Raw genomic sequence first — 9,258 nt, forward strand, 5'->3', positions numbered from 1 at the left:
TGTCACGTATTGATCTTTCGAATAAAAAAAAAATTTTGATTACAATTTAATTTTTTGTGTTATTTTTTACAATTTCAAGTTCTATCGGGCTTAAAAAAACACCCACTATTAACGTAAACATTGGACAAACTGCAGAGGAATTATTAACGATTATATGAACAATGGTAACCGGTACAAACAAAAACTGCAAATATGTGAAAGTGAATTATCTAATTATTAATTTCTTTAAAAGATGGTACTTAAGATCTAATATGATTTGTTTATTACTAAAAATAATTTTGTTGATCTATTTTACTTCAAGCCTTATTTATTTATTTATTTATTTTTTGTATTTTAGTGAATAAAAAATCGTTTTAAATTATTTAGTAATTTTATCGCTATTCAATAAGAGATAAACCGATAGGCATGTAATAACTATGAAAAAATGTATACTTTAAGAGCTACACGCCAAAAGTGCATAATGCCATAATTTTTTTACCTAAAAAATCGAGGCAGCCAAAAATCTTGCCGGGAAAATTCTGCATTTACAGCATTAAGAATGCCGCAACACAATCGGATCTACTGTATGGCAGTGCATAAAGTACGATCGATAAAAATATCGATATTTATATATCAGATTATTTTCCAAGGACGGTATTTAAATATATACATAAATACAAAAACACACACAAAAAATATATATTTTGCAAGTAAAACTCTATAAAGTTGAAAAACAAAAGAAAATAATAGAATTAAAAAAACAAAACATAATAGTCATTGTTAATTTGTGCATTGTATGTACTTCGTCTCTTCTTATGTCTTCAATGCAAAATGAAATCTGTATTTATACATTATTTAAGTCGTAAAACAGTGTTTATGTACATTTATAAGTTTAATTATATCCTTATATCAGATCTCAGGATAATCAGGTATGATATAACAGAATTAAAAAATTAATTTAGTTTCACAACAAACCATTAAGGGGCGCAGTAATTTGTAAGGAAATACTGTCACTAGACCAATGGTTGTGCAAGGAAGTGATTTGGTGAGAATCAGATTTTTACCCAATTACCCCGGAGGGCTCCAGAACCCACAGGGTTGACTCACGGCTGCCACAGCCGGGTACGAATCCGGGTCCATGAAGTTGGCAAAGTGCTTTACTACTGAGCTACTCCCGCGAGATATAACAGAATAAAATACCTAATAATTAATAAAAATAATTATAATGATTATTAATAAATAGTTTTATAATTAATAATAAATAGTTTATCAGCTACAACTTGGTTTGAACTTGGGACTAAGATACCATTACCTTACCCTCTCAGATACTTCCCTCTCCTTCTCCTCCCCCCCTTCTCTTAGAAAAGGAGGTCACAGTCAGTGGGTCACAGAATTTAACCAAATTTTCTGTGGTGATCCTGTGTCCAAAACTATTGCGTATGTGCCATCAAAACAGTTGGGGCATGTGTTAGTTACAATGGGAACGGAGAGCCAAAAAACCTAAATAAATTTAAAAAATGATATTTTCAGATTTTTTAAAAATATTCTCCAATATAATGAGAGTTAGACCAACATTCAAGGTAGACTTATATTCGGATTTTATAAAGGAAAATTTTAGTTCGGCTAAACGTGGAGCTTACTTATTTTATATACTTATTTTTTTGATTTTTAAGTCCATCCGTGATGGAATATACAATGTTTACATTAATAATAAATAAAGCGATAAATAAATATATCATAAGTTTATTATATGATATTAATATATACGTAATTTTTAACTCACACATAAACTACATTACACTTTATCAACGACATACTATTGTATATTAAATTTTATTTCAAATCAGTTTGGTTTAGTTTTCTCAGTTAATTTTTCCAAATATATATATAAGGTGAAGTTCATATAAAGTATCAAGCAATTAATTTATTTATCTTATTATATAGTCTTTCCAAAATAAATGTAATAATTATTGTGAATATTAATATATATGACATAAACACTTAAAAAAGAACGATACTCTCTGTTCCAACCAGATGTGACCCCACTATAGTTTTACCGCTATTTTTTTTAAACACATACTCATAATCCAATTATAAATTTCCCCTGGTTAAGTTATCTTTGAGATTAAATATTAAATCCATTTAATAATAAAAAATAGTTAAATTATATGGATACGTTAAATAAATATGGTTTACTTACATTTATTGCGCCCAATAACGGTGAATGTGGCTTGGGAGAGATGTGAAAAATCACACTGTAAAAAAAAAAAATAAATAAATAATAATATAAATTATATTAAGAAACACATGACCCTAAAGTGTATTTTTAAGAGTTTAAACTAATAATTTTATTTAATTTGAATAATTATATTGTAATGAAACTCGAACTAAACAAAAAACTTTATTATAACAGATATTAAAACATTATAACTAACGAAAAGTTTCTTAAAAAAAAAAAACATTCCACTTTACATAAATGAATAATTATTTAAATTTCCAAAATAAGAATTTTATTAATAAAATGAAAAAAAGCATTTTAATTTAAAAATATAAAAAAAATAATTAAATTAAAATATTCTTTTAACTAACTAAATCGTATGATTTAAACGCTACCGAAAAAAAAATCTCAATAAACGAAAATTTAAATATTTATTATTACATTCTAATATATTTAGAGAGGAAAAAATTTAATATATCTAGTCAAAAGGTCTAAATTTAAATTTTGGATAGTGGTCAAGAAGGATAGTGAACCCGCAATAAGATCCCAAAATATTTGGGCCAGGTAAAAGCCAAAAATACAATAGGACCCGGAAGAAAATTCTTCCCCGTTCTAAAATAAATAAATAATGTGTATTTAAAATACGTGTATTTTATTTATTTATAGAAATATAGAAATTAATTTATAGATTTTATGTATACAGTCTACCACTAATTAATTTATTATTTTATTTTTTTCTCATTTTATACATTTTATTAAGTAAAATTACTTGGTTAGCAACTTTTTCGATGTAGCTAAAGTTATCAGCAATTTTTATTAATTTATTTTTTTTAACTATTCCCGCGTGAATCATGGCATATTTCTTTAAGGTTTTTTAATGAGTAGACCTAAACGAAAATAAAAAAATCCGATGTTGCAGATAATAATAATATTCACACTATTGTAATAAGAATATGCAATAGAATAATAATTATTGTTTATTGTTATTAATAACAAATAATTAACAATAACAATTATTTTTAAATGATTGTTATTTATTATAATTAATTTAATATAAAAATTATTATTATTTATGGTAGAATAAAAAAAATTCTTACGAGCATTACACAGATTAGAAACTTCAATGAGTAAATAAAAATTAAATTCCTGAGGCAAAATTAAATTATTTATAGATATAATAATTTACATTTCGCAATTTGGAGGTTTAAAAATTTTTAACAAATAATTCCTATTTTGGAACTGCAAAAAAAACTCCTATTTTAAATTTCCGTGAGGTGGGAGAAACAAATATAAATTTTGTACAAGAAAGAAATACAACAGTTTGACGAAGATAAAGTCGTAATGGAATTAGAAATGTTTGGAGCTGTCTCGGTTTTCCCAGTCCGAATCAAATGTTTTTTACGTTTAGTTCCCTTTAGTAATTTATAAAATACTTTCATATTTCGTATTTATTCATTGTTTATTATTGTTAACAAAGAGATATGTTTATTTCTTTTCAAATAAACAAAATTAAACATACTTTAGAGAGGAGTTATTTTTTATTAAATCACCATTTAAGCCCTGACAGACTATTTCAATAAGGATGGACCTCTCTGAAACTAAAAGTCATTTTATTTATTATGATCAGAAAATACTTTTCCTTGCTATATATTTCACATATAAGCAAGCGAAAGTAAAACATATATAAATATATTTTTATATTAGCATTTTAACAATAAATATTATTACTATTATAAAATTATTATATTCTAAACATTTAGTTTTTAATATCACATCTATACCAATAATATTAAATAATAAACATTCGGCTCTTTGATTATTTCATTAGAGCAGGGATGAACCTAACAGCGTGAGGAAGAAGAGGATATTTATAGTAGTGACAAATTGACTTCGTTGTTGCATGCTCGGAAAATCAAAAGGAATTTTTGATCCCAAGCGGAATAAATGTTCTATATAATTAATTGGTTATAAAGAGTATAAATAACTTAACATAATTATGAAGTCTTTTGATGTGATATCTAAAAAGAAAAATTCATATAGTATATCCATAAAACTATTCCATAACCATTAGATAGTTCATGTAATGATTGGTGGAGTATAGACTCCTAAACTAGAAACATAGAAAATTTCTTATAAAAAGAAAAATATTCGGCTTTAATTATTTTCTTTAATTTACCAATTAAAAAAAATAATTGGCTTCACCAGGGCCAAAAAGATACAATGATAAGAATAAAAATACAAAGATAAGATACAATGATAAGAATAAAAACAAGTAACAAAGTAAAACTTTCTTTATAAAAATACGTAAAATATAAAGCTAAAAAAGTACAGAAGATGCATATAAAACAAAAACAATACGGGGAATGGAAAAAAAAAAATTATAGAGATAAAATAAACGTCATGAAACAATAATAAAAAAAATAAATAAATTTAAAAAAAATAAATAAATAATAATAATGATATAAAATGATAATAACCTGATGAAGCCCAGCAAAGTGGGGCGAAACGTCGGAAAATAAATAGTTGTAAACTATTTTTGTTTCACTTTTGAGCGCAACCCTGACCATCTTCTTATATAAATAAATCTGTACCACCACAACCCATTAAGAGTCAGTGGTGCAGTACTTTGTAAGAAGGTACTGTTCTAGACCAACGATTGTACAAGGAGGTGATTTGGTCAGAATCCCGTTTGACCGTCAGATTTTTACCCCACTTCATGTGGCTGGGTGGACTCCGGAGGACTCCTGAATCCACAGAGCTGACTCGGCAACAGGTAACAGATAATAATTATCTGCCACAACCGAATTCGAACCCGAGTCCTTCAAGTTAGTAGACTATTGCTTTACCTATGAGCTATCTACTCCTACCATTTATCTATATATGGAATGTGTATTGAGGGAAAGTATTGCGGTAAAATATAATACCTACTTCGTCAGTATTTACATTTCCTTTATTATTTATTTAACCCCTATCTTTATTGTCTTCTTTATGTGTAATGGAAATAATGTCAATCGAAAGTAATAACAGAACACATGCTTAACGTCCATGATGTTTGTCTCTCTGAAATATACAAGCGTGTTGATATCGCCGTTTGTTACTTTCTTTGTCTAACAAGCATTTGTAGGGAATTTTGAATTTGCGCCAAGTACCAAACGTTTGTTTCCAGCTTAATAATTTTAAAATCTATTATTTATTATCTGGATTATCTCTCTAGGAAGTCTGGTGAGTCAATTTTTTTTTTGAGAGTTTTTTGATGTTTATTACTTCCATCATTTTCAATAAGTTATTACTTATTTATTCATTAACAATTGTACAACGTTTCGGGGCCACTGTCCCATATTCATGCACTATAAAAACCTCATGATTTCATATGTGAAATCATGTCCTCCATTTTTGCATCTTCACTTCTCTGTGGCACAGCTATCATTCTGTTGGAGAATCATTAGAGAATGATAGCTGTGCCACAGAGAAGTGAAGATGCAAAAATGGAGGACATGATTTCACATATGAAATCATGAGGTTTTTATAGTGCTTGAATATGGGACAGTGGTCCCGAAACGTTGTACAATTGTTAATGAATAAATAAATAATAATTTATTGAAAATGATGGAAGTAATAAACCTCAAAAAATTCTATTATTTATTATTTTTTAATGCATTTGCAATATGAAACGTTCCAGCGCATTCGACAAACAGTTCCAACTGACAAATAATTAGTCTTGGTGTGAGATTTTTCAGGAAGCCATTCGGGAAAACAGGTATTTTCCGGATGGCTGAATGGAAAGTCGGGATTTTTCAAACTGATGTCACTTAGCACGACGTAACCGATTCTCTTGAAAAGGATTTGTCACACTTTCCTTCTAGGAACGCCCGCCTTCGCAACACGAGCTGTGGGCTGGACGCAGTGGTGAGATCTGGGTATAGTTGCAACCTAAGCAACCAGGTGTTTCCATGACGATAGTGGACAGAACAACCATCAAGCACACATCCTGATAGTACGACAGCAAATGTTACATACTTACATTTCAACCCAATTTTTCATTAATTTAATAAAACAAATAGAACATAATTTAAAGTAGAGTAAATTTGTTAAAATATGAGCCCTGTCAGAGTTCACAAGATACAGTTTTTTTTTTTTTAAAAACATTTTATGAAATGTATACTTAAAAATCAGTAGTAAGTGAATTTATTGTGGGAAAATTATATCTCAGGAACTATTAGACGTACAGATATCTATTAGGTCTCAAATTAAAGCTAATTTAACGAGCTATAAAGTAGTTTATAACGTTTATCTTTTTACTAGTAGTTTTGATGATATTTGTCTAAATAAATTAACAAAATGATGATTTTTAGTAGTTCGTCCAAAATTTTTAATCTACAAAAGCTATACCTCAGGAACCATTGGACGTACAGATATCTGCTAGCAATCGAATTAAAGCTAGTTTAATTAGTGTGTTATTTCATATAATCGATTTTACACTTAACCATTTTTTCAAAAAAAGCCGTAAAAATTATGGTTAAGCTTGGCAAATCAATATACACTAAAGTACTCCTTAGTATCAGAAAGATCTTATTCTCAATGAAATAATCTGATAGGGCTTGAATACCGAATTTTCGAAAAATTTCTTTTTACGTTACTTTAATTTTGTTTGATAAATATATACCACGAAATCAATATAATTTCGTAATACATAAAGAGTAGTAATATAGACGTATCACATACGCCTAGAACGACAAGTAGTTTAGCAAGAATAATATTTCTTACCAAATTATTATAAAATATAGGCATGATACAGTACATTTATAACATATAATAAAAAAAATAAATAAAAACAAAAAATCATGAATTACGATTTTTTGTTTTTATTTTTTTTGTTCTTTTATTTTTTTCTTTCTATACTTTATTTATTCTTTTAAATATATTTTGTAATCCTTTTTCACCATTCTTTCTCTGTTAACCCAAAACATCTTTCCTTTCCTTTTTTTTTTTTTAATCCCTCTATAGCAAGCATATAATATAAATAATAAAAATATACACATAAAAATTGTATTTTAACACATAAGTAGTACTTCATTAAAATAAAAAAAAAAAACTGATCAATTATCTAAAATGATATAACTAAATGTATGATTCAAACACAGATAATAAATATAAAATTTTAAAAAAATTAATACTTATAAATTATAAAAGTAGTTATTTCTAATGCCTATTAATATGTTAACTTAATTTTTGAATATTAATAATCTTCTATTGTCTTTTGAAGATGATCTAAACACCTTGAAATATGAATGATAACAATTTAAAGAAATTGGAACAATTTAAATTTTCCATAAAATTATATAATTAATAATAACATCATAACCCTTAAAAATATTTAATGGCAATTAAATTTAGAATTTTGAATATTTTAAGATTTTCACACTTAATCCGTCATTGTTTAGAATGAAAGATTTAAAAAATTAAATTATTATTATAGAAAAAAAATCACAATCAATGAAGGGTCAAGAGTCCAGTACTATGCAAGGAATTACTCCATTACTATGCCAATGGTTGTGCAAGGCGGTGAATTGGTCAGAATCAAGCTCCAAAACTAGATTTTTCCCTAATTAAGGGTGGATACCATTTAAGGATACTTTATTTATCCAATAAAGTGGATATTTTACGAGCCTGGGCTGCTCCCAAACTCACAGGGTTGACGCACGGCCACAGAAACAGAATAAGTAATTATTTGTCAGCCGAATTCGAAACCGGGTCTTCGGAGTCAGTAGCACAGGGCCTCACAAATGAGCTATCCCGCTCTTCAGAGTGAGATTAAAAGTTCTTTAATTATTTAATATTATTTATTTAAAACCATATTTGCCATAATAACATTTTAAATACGCAGGACATTGTCTAATCCTTAACACCAAAATAAGAGTTTCAACTATTTTATCTAATTGTTAATCTGGAAAGTCATAAATATTTGGTTTACTTTATTTTTATCTTAATATTTTCACTGATGAAACTGACGTGGATATTTAAAATTATAACTATGACAAATATTCCTATTTAAATTTCAAATAAAGTGAATCATACCGGACCTTTCGTATAAATAGGACAATTTTTTTTTTTTTTTTTGGCACTTATTTGTATACATTATTATATCATAAGATATATTGGATTTAGACTCAATGGAAAGAATTTTGTTTTACTTACCAGCATAAGATTAATATTGAAAGGGCAGAAAAATGTATGAAAATTAATCAAACAATTTTGAAAGATCTTCTATAAAATTTAACACAACCGGATTTTAAAACGTATTAGTTAATTTACATTAATAAAATTTTAAGGCAATAATTTCCTTTAAAAAAATAAAATAAAAATTTATAACAATACAATTATGAAAAATGCATGTCAATTAATTGATGAAAAATTATTTTAAATAAAAAAAACATAAATAATTAGGGATAAAAGTAATATTGTATGAGTCGAAATTTCAAAAAGTTCTACAAAAACTCCGTTTAACAGTTTTCGTTCTAGATACGTAGAATGTGAGATAGGACATAAAGAATGAAACACCTTAAGAAAAAAAAAAAATATTTTGCGAAGAAATGTTAAAAAATATTATTTGTTAATTAATGTTAATAGAATTATATTTATATACATTTACATGGTTCTTATAATGTTAGATTTTTTTTTGCCATTGGCTACTTTTCCTTTATTAGTTTTCAATAATACAAAAAATCTATGATTTTAAAGTCGGTTATTTTATTTTTATAATGAAAACGAGGATTTTATTTTCAAAATTATTTTTTATTTTGCAAAAAATTAATAAATGTGAATGAAAAACGAAATAAATCAACCTAGATATTAACACTTAATAGAAAATATAAATGGGGTGTAAAACAAAAATTAATTTATTTCTATTAAATTTAATTTTATGTAGTCACTACATACGGTCCGAGTTAGTTGAATACTTAGTACATCAAAAAACCAATATATATTCACTTCTCAAAAAAACTTATCTTTTATACAGATTTGTTTTAATATTGTCTCTATTATTATAAAAAATAAATAGATTG

At 26.6% G+C, this 9,258-nt stretch overlaps 1 long non-coding RNA gene across 1 annotated transcript in view; it reads right to left on the bottom strand.

Moving 5' to 3' along the window:
• LOC136796368 (uncharacterized) overlaps window positions 1-9,258 on the bottom strand; it is a 274,286-nt gene that overhangs the window by 184,969 nt on the left and 80,059 nt on the right. The window contains exon 3 of the long non-coding RNA XR_010844077.1: window positions 2,180-2,234. This is a non-coding gene — a long non-coding RNA (uncharacterized lncRNA). The remainder of the gene's footprint in view (window positions 1-2,179; window positions 2,235-9,258) is intronic.

This window comes from Halyomorpha halys, unplaced genomic scaffold, assembly GCF_000696795.3.
Source record: "Halyomorpha halys isolate HHAL.00 unplaced genomic scaffold, Hhal_1.1 Scaffold21.1, whole genome shotgun sequence".
Taxonomy (NCBI): Eukaryota; Metazoa; Arthropoda; class Insecta; order Hemiptera; family Pentatomidae; genus Halyomorpha; species Halyomorpha halys.